At 39.9% G+C, this 14,701-nt stretch overlaps 1 protein-coding gene across 1 annotated transcript in view; it reads left to right on the forward strand.

Moving 5' to 3' along the window:
• The first annotated feature begins 3,651 nt into the window (after positions 1 to 3,651).
• The window catches only part of Il1rl1 (interleukin 1 receptor like 1), a 30,826-nt gene continuing 19,776 nt past the window's right edge, over positions 3,652 to 14,701 (forward strand). Inside the window, exon 1 of the mRNA XM_076833406.2 lies at positions 3,652 to 3,709. The gene's annotated coding sequence lies outside the window, so the exon portion shown is untranslated. The remainder of the gene's footprint in view (positions 3,710 to 14,701) is intronic.

Consider the following 14,701-nt stretch of genomic DNA (forward strand, 5'->3'; position numbering starts at 1 on the left):
TTTACCCACCAACTGCTTCAGTAGCATCAAGATCAGCCAGTTCAATTCCTGAACACAGGAAGATTTTTTTTTTTTTCACCCATTGTGGAATCATGAAAGACCTGAATGAACTTACTGTAGAGTAACTTACTACAGTAAGTTCATTTCCTGCCCAGTGTTAGGAAAACTGGGCCCCGGGGTAAGGGGTGAGGTAGAAACAGGAAGCTAAGTTATGTATTTGGCTCCATTAGAATTTTTTTGGTTGAAACTCTACTCCCCCCTCCAGTTTCCTTCTTTTTCATACGTGCTGGGGTTATTTTACAAGCCATTCAGACATTTTTATTTGTAGAACATTTCTTTCTTTCTTTCTTTTTCTTTTCTTTCTTTTTTTTTTTTTTTTTTTAGAGATTCTACTCCTTGGGAGATTAAAGGAGTGAGTCATACTAGTCAACCTGTTTAGTAGGTGGTAGCAATGAGGCAAGGGGAGAGAAGTGTTTAGAAGTGGAGAGAAGGGTGGTCATGCAGACGTAAAGGTGACAGAGAAAACTGGATTTGCTGACACTACTTCAGCTTCTTTCTAATAGAGGTGTAGCCTTTCCAGCTGCCTAGCACCTTGGTGGATGTGGGATGAGCACACATATCACATGCACCAATGTGCTCCCAAACATCTCTAGGAGAAAATGGTGGTGGTGGGTGGTGAGAGCAAGAGAGAGCCCTGGGGGTGGTGGGCATCCCTGGGGGAGCTGTGAGGTTGTCCATGTGATGTACAAATCTGTAGCATCACATTAGGACATAGGTGGGACTCTGGGTTGTCACAAGCTGTGAACTGCTAGTGTCTGAACGAATTATTTTTAGTTTTTCAAGGCACAGGGAAGACCAGCTATCATCTTGTCTTTGTCAATTTAGTGAGGTTAAAAGATTTTTTTGATTAACATAATTATTGTATATATTAATAGAGTATAGTATGACCTCTCAATACACACATTGCATAAACTGATAAAGTTGGGGTAATTAGCATTTTCGACAATAATAAAGCTCATTTTAGTTTGGGTAAACAGCTAAGATATCTTCTATATGTGGACTTACTCCAAACACAAACAAGCACTTGCAAACATGTGTATGTACACACACACACACACACACACACACACACACACACACTCCAGTCATTTCTTTGCTGTTTAGAAGCACCAACTTATTGTCCTTATCTCAAATGAATGAGTTCGACTAATTTTGATCTCTCCTTTCACGTCATTGAATGGTGAGTTGTCACAGATGTTGTTCTGCCTTTCCGGGAAAGAATTGCCTTTTGTTGGTTTGGGGTCATTTTCATCAAGAAGAGTTATCTCCAAGGTGTACAGTCATTTTAATGGGTAGATCATAGTTGGGGTGCATCTTTCAAGATCTTCAGAACTGGGGAGAGATCCTACGAGTGGCTGGAGCTAGAATCTTCTTGCCAAATATATGCAAGAACAGGCATCTTTGAATCCATATCTTGCAAACCCTTTGCAAACAGAAACTTCCTGAAGCCACCCATGGAGCTTCTCTGTTTCCTCACCTCTTCATTCAAATGTGACCTCTTCGTCTTAACCCTAGATGACCTGTCTGGATGTTGGCTTCCTGGATTTAACAACATTGCTGGCAGCATGGAAAATACCATTTTTAATCTTGATAGCAATCAAGTACATAAATGTGAGTGATAAAGTCTTTTTGAAGGATAAATTCCACAGCAGAGATCATTCAGGTTTCTAAACGCTGCTATTGTAATACTTGTATGATGGTAACAGATATCAGGAGATATAGAATTAGGGAAGAATTATAGCTCAACACACCAGAAAGATGGAAAAATCATTCAATCTTGAGTAAAGACTTAACAGTCTCTTAATAATCCATGCTAATTTTAAAAAATACTTTAAAAAAATTTTTTAAAAATTCTTGAAAAGTTCTCAGTTTAAATCACAAATTTGCAGATTTATAAAATGCTACATCCCCCCCCCCCCGCCTTGTTTTTCATAGTCTTAAGTTCCTAGAGCTCAGGAATGAGTCTCTTTCATCTCTAATAGAGCTGAAGAATACAATGTTGGGCACATCAATAAGAACTGTTTGATATATTGCTTATGTGTATTTTCTCCCGTTCCCTAGCAGTGGAAAACAAATGACAGAGGACCTCATATGAAGATTTTATAGTAGGTAATCGGAATCATCATTTTTCCTTGCTATATGAGTTCTTTTTTCTTTTTTTTTTTTTTTTAATGCAAGGTGCCCATAAATAAGGGGAAGAGATGATTTGGGTTCCTTACGGGAACTGGAGTCTTGATACAAATACAAAAGTAGAGAGACTGAAGGTGGAGTGTTGTCCTAATTTTGTTATTGACTTGACATAGATGTGGCATTTAGATATGGTACATATTATCAATCGTACCATCGTTTTTTTTTTTTTGGTCCTGGAGATTGAACTCAGAGGTACTCAACCACTGAACCACATCCCAGTCAGTCCTATTTTGCATTTTACTTAGAGACAGGGTCTCACTGAGTTGCTTAGTGCCTCACTGTTGCTGAGTATGGCTTTGAACAATCTTCCTGCCTCAGCCTCCCAATCTGCTGGGATTACGGGCATGCACCATTGTGCCCAGCAATAGTACTATCTTTTCAAATACATCTGAAGGTTTCTTTTTATTTTAAACACAATCATACTGGGTGGAAAAGATAAATAGTGATAAGGCAAAAAGTCACTAGTCCTAATCTTATGGACAGCGTTTTACATAGGTTCATTCATTTAATATTAACAATAATATCCCTTACACAAGAAATTTAGAGAGGGTAGGAAATTTGCCAAAAATTCACATAGCCAGTAAGAGAAAAGCCAGGGTATATCTAAAGCTCCTGTTCTCTCTCTTTATTGCAACATTTGGGCAGATGGCATCTCCTGATTATTCAAAAGTCACCAACATTTAGAAAAAGAACTGCATTCATAAACAAGCTTTGTTTATCCAGAATCCTAATACTTGCAACATGTGTCCATAAAATCTCTATTACCACCATCTGAGACAGGCCATCTGGAGTGGGGGGCATGCGGAAAGAGTCCAGTTATGGGAGCTTTGGAATCTGGATTTACCTTGTATCATCCACTACTTTGGGTAAAGTAAGTAGCCTCTCTGAGCCTCCTGGCAGCCTCTGAGGATTGCATGGGATAGCATGTTGATGCACCTAGAGCTAGGTGTACATTTAAGCACTCTGCAGAAAGTGCCAGAATCTTTAAAATGTTGACACTAATGTGTCAGCAGTGAAACTTATTGCAGAAGTATGTACTGTTGCTCTTAGAGGTGCAATTGTGGGGAACTTAAATCTATGGACCCATAGACGGCAATGAGGGACCTGCCACCCAGTCAGGGAGGTGGAGGTGGGGTGGTTTTGTTGAGGTATTCACCTCCAAGCAAGGAAAACTGTAATTAAGATGAAATGTGAGCTCCATAAGATTAGAACAGGAAAGACAACTTCATCAAAGATCTTTGAAATACCGGAGAAGGCGGTGAAAACTGCAGGTGATATTTGTTAACAGTATTGTTTGTCCATTTCAGCTTATCAGTCACTGGGTTCCTGTGTCTTAACTGATAAGAAAAATGGGAGGTTTTTAAAGATTGGGTAGCTATTGCATTTTGCATAAAGCAACTAGAGAAATGTAGCAAGTTGAGGAAGAAAGAGCTCGAATAGGACTGGAGTCTGGCTGATGGTGAGTGGGTTCAGGCTATTTTTCAAAAGTGCGCTTATTTCACAGGAGATAGAACTTTCCTATACAAAGTTAGATTAAATGTAATAATTGCTATTGTTTTTTTTTTCCTTGTGGGAAAAATTGTATTACCAATGGGAAAACCAAGTTGCAGGTTGATGTAGTCTCTTGAAATCATGTTTGTAGGATATAGAACTTTGGTCTAATGTATTGGAAAAGATCTGGTTGAGGGTAGGGAAGAATGGGTGCTTTGCAGCATACATCTAGAATGATCATATCTCAGAATTAGTATTTTCAGAATTCACTAAAATCCAGAAGTAGTATCTACTCTGAGGGTGGGAAAGGAGAAAGAACCAAGGAAGCAAGGGATTGCTAGCCACAGGGGTGAGGGAGTTTCATCCATTTATCCATTTACCAGCAAATGACAAAATTTCATTGTTCTCTGTGGTTGAGTAAAAATTATTGTAAATATATACTATTTTTAAAAAATCCATTTATCTATTGAAGGACACCTAGGCTGGTTCCTTAACTTGGCTGCTGGGAATTGTGCTGCAATAAACATTGGAATGCACATTTCCCTTAGTATGCTGCTTTTATTTCTTTGGGATAAATACCAAGTAGTGGGAGAATCGGGTTATATGATGGTTCCATTCCTAGTCTCTTGAGGAACCTCTACACTGCTTTCCATGGTGGCTGTACTGATTTACAATCCCACCAGCAGTGTATTAGTGTACCTTTCCCCCACTTCCTTTCTAGAAATACTCATTATTTGTAATCTCAATGATTGGCATTCTAACTGGTGTGAAATGGAATCTCAGTGTGGTTTTGATTTGCATTTCCCTAATTGCTAAGAATATTGAACATTTAAAAATATATTTGTTTGCCATTTGAATTTCTTCTTTTGGGAAATGTCTATTAAGAACATTTGTCTAGGGATTGTGTTATTTGGGATCTTGGTGGTAGTTTTTTTGCTTTCTTTATGTATTCTGGATATTGTTTTCTCCAAGGAGTAGCTGGTCATTATCTTCTTCCATTCTGTAAGCGCTCTGTCCATGATTTTGTTTCTTTTGCTATGCAGAAACTTTTTAATTTGATGCCATCTCACTTATTGATTCCTGGTTTTATTTCTTGAGATTTAGGATTCTTGTTAAGGAAGTTGAAGCCTGTGCCAATATGCTGGAGTGTTGACCTTGTATTTTCTTCTAGTAGCTGCAAGGTTTCTGTTCTGATTTCTAGGTTTTTTATCCATTTTGTGTTAATATTTGTTCAGGGTGAGAGATAAGGATCTGTACAGATGGATAGCCAGTTTTCCCAGCCATAATTTGTTAAAAAGGCTATCTCTTCTCCAATGCATGTTTTTGTCTCCTTTGTCAAGGATTAGAAGACTGTATTTGTGTGAATTTGTCTCTGAGTCTTCTATTCTGTTCTGTTGGTCTTCATTTCTGTCTTTATGTGTCTCTATGCTGTTCCGGTTACTTTAGTCTGTAGCATAATTTGAGATCAGGTATTGTGATACCTCCAGCGTCACTCTTCTTGTTCGGAATTGTTTTAGCTATTATGGGCGTTTTGTTCTTCCATATGGATTTTAGGATTATTTTTGCTGGTTCTGTAAAGAATGTCATCTGTATTTTGATGGGGATTGCACTAAACCTATAGATTGCTTTTGGTGATGTGGCCATTTTGACAATTTTAATTCTGCCCGTGGAGGTATGCTTCTCTGTAGCTGCAACAGCTCTTTTACCAGATCTTGAGGCAAACTATCGATGAGCCATCGTCCCAAATCCCCTTATGAACCTTATTGTCCCATTTTGGCTATTCCATGGGTAGTATACAGCAGAAGATTGGGGCTATTTTCTGACAACTAAGGACTGAGGGTGATGCAGACCTGCATTTGATCCCTGCTCTTATACTTATTTGTTGCATGACTGTACATCATTCGCTGAACTTTTTAAATTCTTGGACTTCTTACCTTTAATTATAGCCTGTTGATGGTTCTGTGGGTGAAGACCAAATGAATATAAAGTGTTCAGTATTATTGTACTGAGCATACAATAACAGCATGTCAGATTTCATTGTTTTTATATTCTTCCTTTTCTACTCTGGGAAATTTTAACTCCTTGTCCTGTAGACAGGCTGAATATGGGATCATGATGGGAATGTGGGAAGGGATGGGGAGTTTCCAACTTGTCTGGGACACATTTTTCCTTAGCACATTTATGATAAAGTAGTAGTAGCTGTCAGTAATCATCCAAGGGAACTCTCCTCCCTGCCAGCCCCTAAGGTGGGTACTTTCCATACACAACATCCTGCCATTTGTATGGTAGTTATGTAAAGTAGGGTGGAAATCAAGATCTGATTGGCTCAGATTCAGTGCTTCATCTGGTGACACTGAGAGCCTTATGGACACACGTGTGGTTGGTTTGAGTCCCCAGGACTGGTTCTGATGTCAGGTGGGAGGGGATGATGCCCTAATGGAAAACAAAAAAACAAAAACAGAATATACATGATGCCCACTAAAATGTAACTGAGATTTAGACAACTGCTTACAACCTCTTCCCAAGGTGGGTAGATAGTTTTGAATTTCAATAACTGCAGACCCTGCCCAAGACCACCCATCTTTTGACAACTTCCTTAACTGTGATTTAAGGGTGGATGTCAACGGCTACTTTTGAGCCCATTCTCAGCCCGGAGTCAAGATTTTTCTCCCCCTCCCTCTCAGAAGACTTGTAGTCAAAGTGTGACCTAGGCAGCAAGGGCTGAGTCCCTGAGCACTGGAGCCTGCAGTCTCTTTGCCCCACTGAACCCACCTGAGGCTGCCAGGGTGGGTTTTAAGCCATATAGAAAGGAATGGGATGATACGGGTGCTCCTGGGGCTCCTATTAGTCTCCCTGCTCCTCACTCTCCCTGCATACTTGGGACCAGTCAGCATTTTCTATAAGTCCTCTTCACCCTCAGTCCTTAGTTATCAGAAAATAGCCCCCACCCTCTGCCGCCTGCTTGACTGGAAGAACTCCACAGTGTAGCTGAGTGGTCACTGAAGGTCTTCACTACACCCCCTGAGCAGCAGCCCCAGGCTCTGAAGGGAAGCACAGAGTCTTGATACTCATGTTCAAGATAAGTTTCCTCGGGCTTCACCCCATGAGCCTGGAGGTAAGGACAAAGCAGTCAGATGTGAATTCTCTCATCTCTTTTTGAGCAGGACTATGATAGTTCTGATCGTAACGTTCAAATTTGCTCTTTTTTTTTTTTTTTTTTTTTGAACTGTGATGTCTAAATTTGAGCTGTTTAGTCCCCTGGCAAGTTTCAGTTAGATCATTCCAGATACAGATACCAACTCTTAAAGACCACAGAAATTATGCATTAGAGGAATTCTCTAGGAAAACTGACCCTCATGTGAAGTGATTGACATTAAGATTTTTTAAACTAAGACATTCTTAAATCATGGTGATTACACAAATGACTTTAGAATGAGTTTGGCATCCACTTTTTTTTGTACCTGCCCTTATGGAATATATAAATGAGGAGAAAAAGACAATAAGTCCCAGAAATAAGTAAAAGGTATTCATAAAATACTTTAGATAATGGAAGACTTGGGCAGAAAAATAAAGGAATCGAACCCAGAGGTGCTTAACCACTGAGCCACATTTCCAGCACCCCTCCTCCCTTTTTTATAGTTTACTTTGAGACAGATTCTCACTAAGTTGCTTAGGGCCTCACTAAATTGCTGAAGCTGGCTTTGAACTTGCCATCCAATGCCTCAGCCGCCAGAGCTGCTGGGATTACAGGTGTGCGCCACCACACCCAGCAGGCTCCTGCTTTTATTAAGGGAGTATTTTGAACGAACGAGAAGTTCAATGGAAACATGAAGTTTTGGTTTTTTGTTTTCTCTGTCCTTCAGTCTCTGTTTATTATTAATCAGATACACAGTTTTTGCCTCAAGCCTGTGAGTCAAATCTCTGGCTAATTTACCCACGTCTTATTTTTTACTTTCATCTTTCTAATAAAAGCATTCTTAAATCTGACAAGGATTCAATTAAGCAAATATATATTTGGAGATGAAATTAATCATTGTGTTTATCTAACATAGTCAATTCATTTATTTTTTCCATTCAAAACATATTTATGGAGGACCATCTGGCTGGGTATATAAGTTTACAAAACAAATATAAATGACGCATAAATCAAGTATTCAGTAATGTTAGAAGGTTGTAAACACCATGGGAAAAACATGGAACAGGGTAAGGAAAATCGGGAAGTGTGTGGTTAGCTGGTTGGGTGGTGGGGAGGGGTGCCCTCATTAAAGGGCAGGAGTGAGCCACCAGACAGATGCCCAGAAGGGAAAAGCCAAGATGGAGGAAAGAGCCAAAAGGGGTACTCCAAGGTGGGAGCAAGGTTGGGTGTTCAGGAGCAGGGACGGGGAGAGCGCCTTTCTTGTGGCATAAGGGTGAGAAGCCCAGAGAGTCATGGATCAGAGAGCTGGGGGACAGAAGGTCACGTAGAACCTTCTTGCTCCTATAAGCAATTTGGCTTTTACTGGGTGAAATGGGAGCTGTGAGGAGAGGAGCAACTTGGAAGGTTCACCTTGGCTTCTGTTATAAAAACCAGTCACAGCAGGCACAAGAAGGGCCAAAGGGTCTGGTCTGGAGGTCACTGCAATAATCCAGGTAAGAGATGGTGGTGGCCTGGATCAGCAACAGCAGATATACAAAATGGAGAGGTGGCTGAGGTCTCGATATGTTTGGAAAATAATTCACGGGGATCTGCTGGCAGTTGGGAGTGGTGGGTTGGAGGAAGAGCGGTACCAGAAAGCCTCCAAGGAATTTGATGTATGTGGCTGAAAAAAGATGGAGTAGCCATTCATCAAGAAGAGAAGCAGTGTTGGAAGAACAGATTTTGGTAGGCAGAAGGAGAATTCTGAGGTTGAGACATCCGGAGTGCAGGCAAGTGAGGGTATCAAGTCAGGACTGGGTACCAGAGTCGGTGGCAGGTTCAACTGCAGGAGTGTGACCAGGATGGGTTTGCACGTGGGTTTCAAACCTGTAAACCCAAGTGCATTACACGGGGAGTGAGTGCAGACGGAGAAGAAAAGAGGCTCAAGGACTGGACCTGGGGAGGAGGCCATCTGGAGGAGAGCGTGGGGTTGTGAGGACAGAGGCTGCTTATGGCTCAAGGCAAAGTGAAGACTCGACTGGCCATTCTTTAGTGACACGGAGGTGTTTGGGGACATTGAGTGCAGCACCGTGCCTTGATAATCTTAACTAATTCTTCACAAAAGTCCCATATCCTGATGTAGGCCATGTCATTCCTTGGCTTGAAAGTCCTGTTTCTGCCGCGGGGCTCCCATACTGCCTGTCCCTCCACCTGGGCTGTGCTTCTGCTGTTTATTTAATGTCACTTCCTTAGTTGGCCTTCTCAGGTCATCTGGCCTAAAATTGCGTACCTCCGGTTATCCTTAGACCTCTCCACTGCTTTATTTTTCTGCCCAAGTCTTCCATCATCTGAAGTATTTTATGAATACCTTTTGCTTATTTCTGCGATTTATTGCCTTTTTTCGGCTAATGTATGCATTTCATAAGGGCAGGTATGTTCATCTCTGAGGGTTCTGTTTTGTGCATGGCTATCGTCCCAGTATCAGAAACAGTGATCGGCGTCTAACTGACCATCTTTGGAGTCTGGGGGATCAGCATTTTGCTCTTTAAAGCCCAGTTGATGCAGGGTTGGTATGTTGGACTCTATTAGATGCTAGAACATCAGACTCCTCACTTCCTAGCGAGTCAAAAGCTCTGCTCCATCCTTTCCACTGTCCCCTCACAATGCAGAAAGTAGCTTCCCGCCATCCTCCATGATCTTCTTTTAACTGAGCACACTGTATCTCCAAGGGGGTGGAGACACATAGCAGTTTTACTGTTTGTTGCCATTCCTTGATCGTAAGTGTGGAGACACCACAATATGGAGGATTGTAGGATGTGACAGCTCTGGACATGCTTCTGCTCAGGCAATGAGCCATTGCTTTCTGGTCAGGAAATTGACTTGCTGTATGTGCGCTTAAGGTGGCAAAGATGAATTAATTTGAAGGGCCACAATGATGGTAGGAGACCTGACTTTTCTGTCTCAAACCAGTCAAATCACTGAGAAATCACAAATCCAGTTCTCTTTACATTTTCCAACCACAGGAAATTATTGAAAGCTCAGTGAACCTGGTTCCAGAAATATCAGCATTGGATAGCAAATATATCTCTGCTTTTCAATGGGCATAGGAATTCCATCTTTGTTCTCTTTGGCAACTGATTAAATTTGTGACTGAGAGTTGTCCTTCTGGCTGGCCAATTCCTATGTTAAATACATTTCTTGTTCTGGAAATAAGCCTAGCTGATTGCCCTTAATTTTAAGTGGGAAAACCAAAATAAATATAGAGGAAAACTTTAATGACTGTTTTCAGGGGAAAAAAAGACAGATCAACAAAATTATTCATAGGACAACTTGTTATTGGAATTACTTTGTAAAAAAGAATCAACTGCGTCTCCAGAACATTTATTATGCAAAGCTTTCCAATGTTGATGAGGCCTCCACTGGACATTTCTCACGGTTTGACAGATCCCAGAAATGAATCTGCTTTTCCTGTTACATGTGGGGAAGGAAATTTAATTTTAAAATCTTTTAAAAACTTTTAAAAATATACTTTTTAGTTGTAGATGGACACAAGACCTTTATTTTGTTTATTTTTATGTGGTGCGGGGTATTGAATCCAGTGCCTCACATGTGCAAGGCAAGCACTCTATCACTGAGCCACAACCCCAGCCCACGAATACAGTTTTCAAAAGCTTTTATTTTACTTTATTATTTTTTTGTTGTTGTTGTTGAGAAATAAACAACATCAGCTAAAAGCAATGACTTTAAGTGTTCATTTGAATGAGATTTGACCATCATATTCACTCATGGAATTACCAGTCCACACAGCACAGAATACATCTCTAATTCCCAGAAAATATACCACTTTTCCCTCTCCAAATTACTTTCTGGTTTTCAGCAAGGTAGATTCTAACTTGCTTATTGCTGGATTTCATATAAAAGTAATATGTAACATGGGCTCTTCGTGCAGGTGGGCTATGTAATGTAGACTCTGTGTAAAAGGGAATATATATTAAGTAATATTGGACTCTTCATGTTATTGTTTGGAAGTTGGAGTCTCCTTTCTTGGGTTTCTTTTGCTTAGTATGATTTGAGGAGAGGAGACTTTGTTTGCATTTTGGAATAAACCCAAGTTACAGAACATGCTGTTTCTGCGATTCACCAGGCTGCTAAATTGCAGTTTCTTCTTCTTGCTGAGTACTTTGAATTCCACCCCCCCCCCCTTTTTTTTGTCCTTCTCCCATTGATAAACACTTGGAATATTTTCAGTTTTTGTTATTGTGAATATGACACTTGTGAACATTCTTTTATATGTTTGTAGACATGTGATTTAATTTCTTGAGGAAATACTAGAAATAGAAGGCCAAATGCCAGATGTTCTTTGTTTTATTTTTCTTTTTATTAATATATAACCTACATAACACCAAAATACGCACATTTGAAGTGTAAAATAATAAGCTTGGAAAAGACATCATCCCTTATATTTTTTTTCATACTCCTCTATAGATAATTGTCCTCCTCATCTTTCATCCCAGGTTACCATTAGTTTTGTGGTTTTGGAACTTTATGTAGATGAGACCAGATAACTTGCACTGTATTAAACCTGGATTCTTTAATTTAATATAATGTATCATAGATTAATTCATATTACATGAGTCAGTAGTTCCTTCCTTTTTATTGCTGAGCAGTGTTCCATCATACAAACATAGAATTGTTTTCCATTTCCATGTTGATAGACATGGGTGTATCATTTTCAGCTATTATAAATCAAACTGTTATGAACATTTGTGTGCAAGCATTTTTGTGTGCATGGGTTTGTATTTCCCTTAGGTTAATCCTTAGAAGAAGAATCCCTGGGTCATTGGGCAAATGTTTAAGCAGAAACTGCTACACTGTTTTCCAAAGTCATTGTATCATTTTAAAATCCTGTATGAAAGTTGTAGATGGATCACGTTCTTGCCACCACTTGCTCTTACCAATCATTTTAATATTAGCTACGGAGTAGAATATCACTGTGGTTTTATTATTTACATTTTTTAATAACTAATAATTTTGGGTATCTTTTTCTTATGTTTATTGGCCATTGGTATGATTTTCATTTGTGAATCTCCTCAGTTGGAATCTTTTTCTCATTTTTATTGGCTACTTTTTTGCATCTTTATATTGACTTATAAGAACAATTTATAAGTTCCAAACAGAAATCTTTCATCAGATGTATGAATTGTATTTCGTCTGAATCTATAGCTTGGGTTGTTTAAATTTTATTGATGTCTTTTGAAGAAAATACATTATTACTTTTGATGAAGTCTGAGATATTTCATTTTCTTTCATGACCACTGATTTTTATGTTTGGTTTAATTTTTCTTTTTCTGATCCAAGTTATGGAGATTTTCTGCTATGTAATAAGAACCACTTTGTTTCTACTTTTTCTGTTTGTGGGGTAGATTTTTTTCCATTTAGATAGTCAAATTTCCCATCATCATATATTGAAATAAAAGCACATTTTCCCCATAGACTTAAGTTAATGCTTTTATCAAATATCAGTTGACTACTGTACACATTTGAGTCTATTTCTGAAGTCATTTATGACTTTTTCATTGACATGCAAGCCTTTATCACATTACTACCATAATTAAAACTTTATATTGTTAAGTTGTGCAAGTTCTCCAACTCTGTTCTTATTTTTAAACAATGTATTGAGTATACTAATTACTATGACTTTTCCATGGGAATTCTAGAATTCCCATAGAAACTATATAAATTGATTCAGATACTGAGAAAATTAGTGCCACACTGACCTCTGGGCAAAAAAGTATGTATCTAAACTCAGAGGATGATGAGTATATATCCCCAGAGTATTTCAAAATCTGTGGAATTAGTATGGGGATATAATACAATGGCCTTGAATTTCATTCTCAAAGGGTTATGATTCCATCATTTCACATGTGCAAACACTTAAAATTGCTGACAGATTTTCATATGACCATCACCCCCTTTTCTCTGTCCTCGGTGCACAGAGTTTTCTCAGTCCAGGTGTTCCTGTGGACCTTCCCTAAGAGAAAGGAGAAAAGACAGAGTTTCAGGGGAGATACTTAAAAAAGCATGGTAGAGACACATTATTCCTGTTCAGATCCACAAATAAAAGCTTTACTTTTCAGACCTCAAACTCTGCGATCAAGTTGGCTGTACTGATTCATTCAACCAATATTTTTTTTGAGTACCTCCTTTGTGCTGGTCACTGTGCCAGACACCAGTGACAGAACTGTCAAAAATACCTTGCCTTCTGGAGCTAATGGGGGAAAACATCAAATAAACAGTGAACACGATTCAAAAGTAGGATGTTAGAAGGTGACAAAGAACCTGGAAAAGATCCATGTGGATTAGGAGTTAGGGAATGGGTGAGGAGACATTGCAATTTAAAATGAATGGTTCAGGTACTCACATACTTGGACTGGAATGTGTTGGACAGCATTATTCTAAATAGTCAAAAGGGAGAAGCAACTCCATAAAGGAATGAATGGATGAACCAGTTGTGGTGTACACACTCAGTAGAACATTACTTACCCCTCAAAAGAAACGAAGCACTGATACACGCTCAATGTGGACGAACCTTGGAAACAGGCGAAGGGAAAGAAACCAGACTGAAAAGGAAATTTTCATATTGATGACTCCATCAATATGAAATATCTACATGAGACAAATTCACAGAGTAGGAAAGCACATTGGTGGTTGCCCTTGGAGAGGGAGAGAGAGGAAGAGGGAGTGACTGTTATGGGTGTGAGGCTTTCTTTGGGGGTGATAAAAATGTTTTGAGACTACATAGTGTTCACGATTAAAAGGACACAGGGCTGGGAGGAGGAGTCAGAGAGGTGACAGGTGGCATTCTATAGCATGGGCCCTTGCAGCTAGTATAAGCATACTGGCTTTTATTCCTGGTGAAGTTCAAGGGTACTGCAGGGCCTACATGATTGACTTTAGGTTCTAATGGGATCTCTGGAGTCTCTGCATTCAGAATTGACTGACAAAGATGAAAGACAAGGCAGCAAATTAGAAGCTATTATTTAAATCCAAGGGGCAGATGCTGATGGCTCAGACTAGGAAGGTGGCAGTGGAGGTAGGGAGAGGTAGTTGCAGATGGGATGCACTCTGAAGGTGAAAGTGAGAGGTCATCCCGATGAGCTGCATGCCGGGTATGTGGAGAGAAGTCCATCCTACATGGCGAGCTTCAGTCTGAGGTCATGCTGTTTGGAGTTGCCCTGGCTGACAGAGGGAATCTATGAGAGAAGCCTGTTTTTCTTAGGGGCAGGAGATGGAAGGAGGATGGAGGAGATCAGGCATTCAGTTCTGGAGATGTGGCATCTTTGTTCATTCTGGTTTGTCCTTGAATGTATTCCAGTTGCTTCTGATGCTTGGAGAGGAGAACTGGATGAGGAAAAAGATGGTGGGAGGGAAGGAGCAGAGCACTGGGTGTCCCTAGACTTTGGGGTGTGACAAAGGAGATCCACAAGACCAGTTTCTTATTAAGGTGACAGCTGGCGGAGTTAGACCAACCTCCTAACATGACATAGGTTCTGTCCCTGTCCAGGTAGGCATTACACAGGTTTTCATGAGGAGAAGAAAAGATAGAAAAATGGCATCCAAAATGCTCTCTAATTAAACATGAGTAGTGGGGCGGGGAGGTGGGGAGCCACCTCTTGCTGGTTCAGTGACCAACTTAAATTCATGTAAAGTTAATGTCATAAAACTTTCCTGGATTATGACTTGGGTTTACAGTAAGACCGAGGCTCAGTTGGCCGGCTCTGGAGGGTTGCAACATGTGCAACTTACATTTAGTTGTGACATGGGCCAAGTCAAATGAGTAAACCT

This window comes from Callospermophilus lateralis, chromosome 14 (assembly GCF_048772815.1).
Source record: "Callospermophilus lateralis isolate mCalLat2 chromosome 14, mCalLat2.hap1, whole genome shotgun sequence".
In the NCBI taxonomy this organism is placed as follows: Eukaryota; Metazoa; Chordata; class Mammalia; order Rodentia; family Sciuridae; genus Callospermophilus; species Callospermophilus lateralis.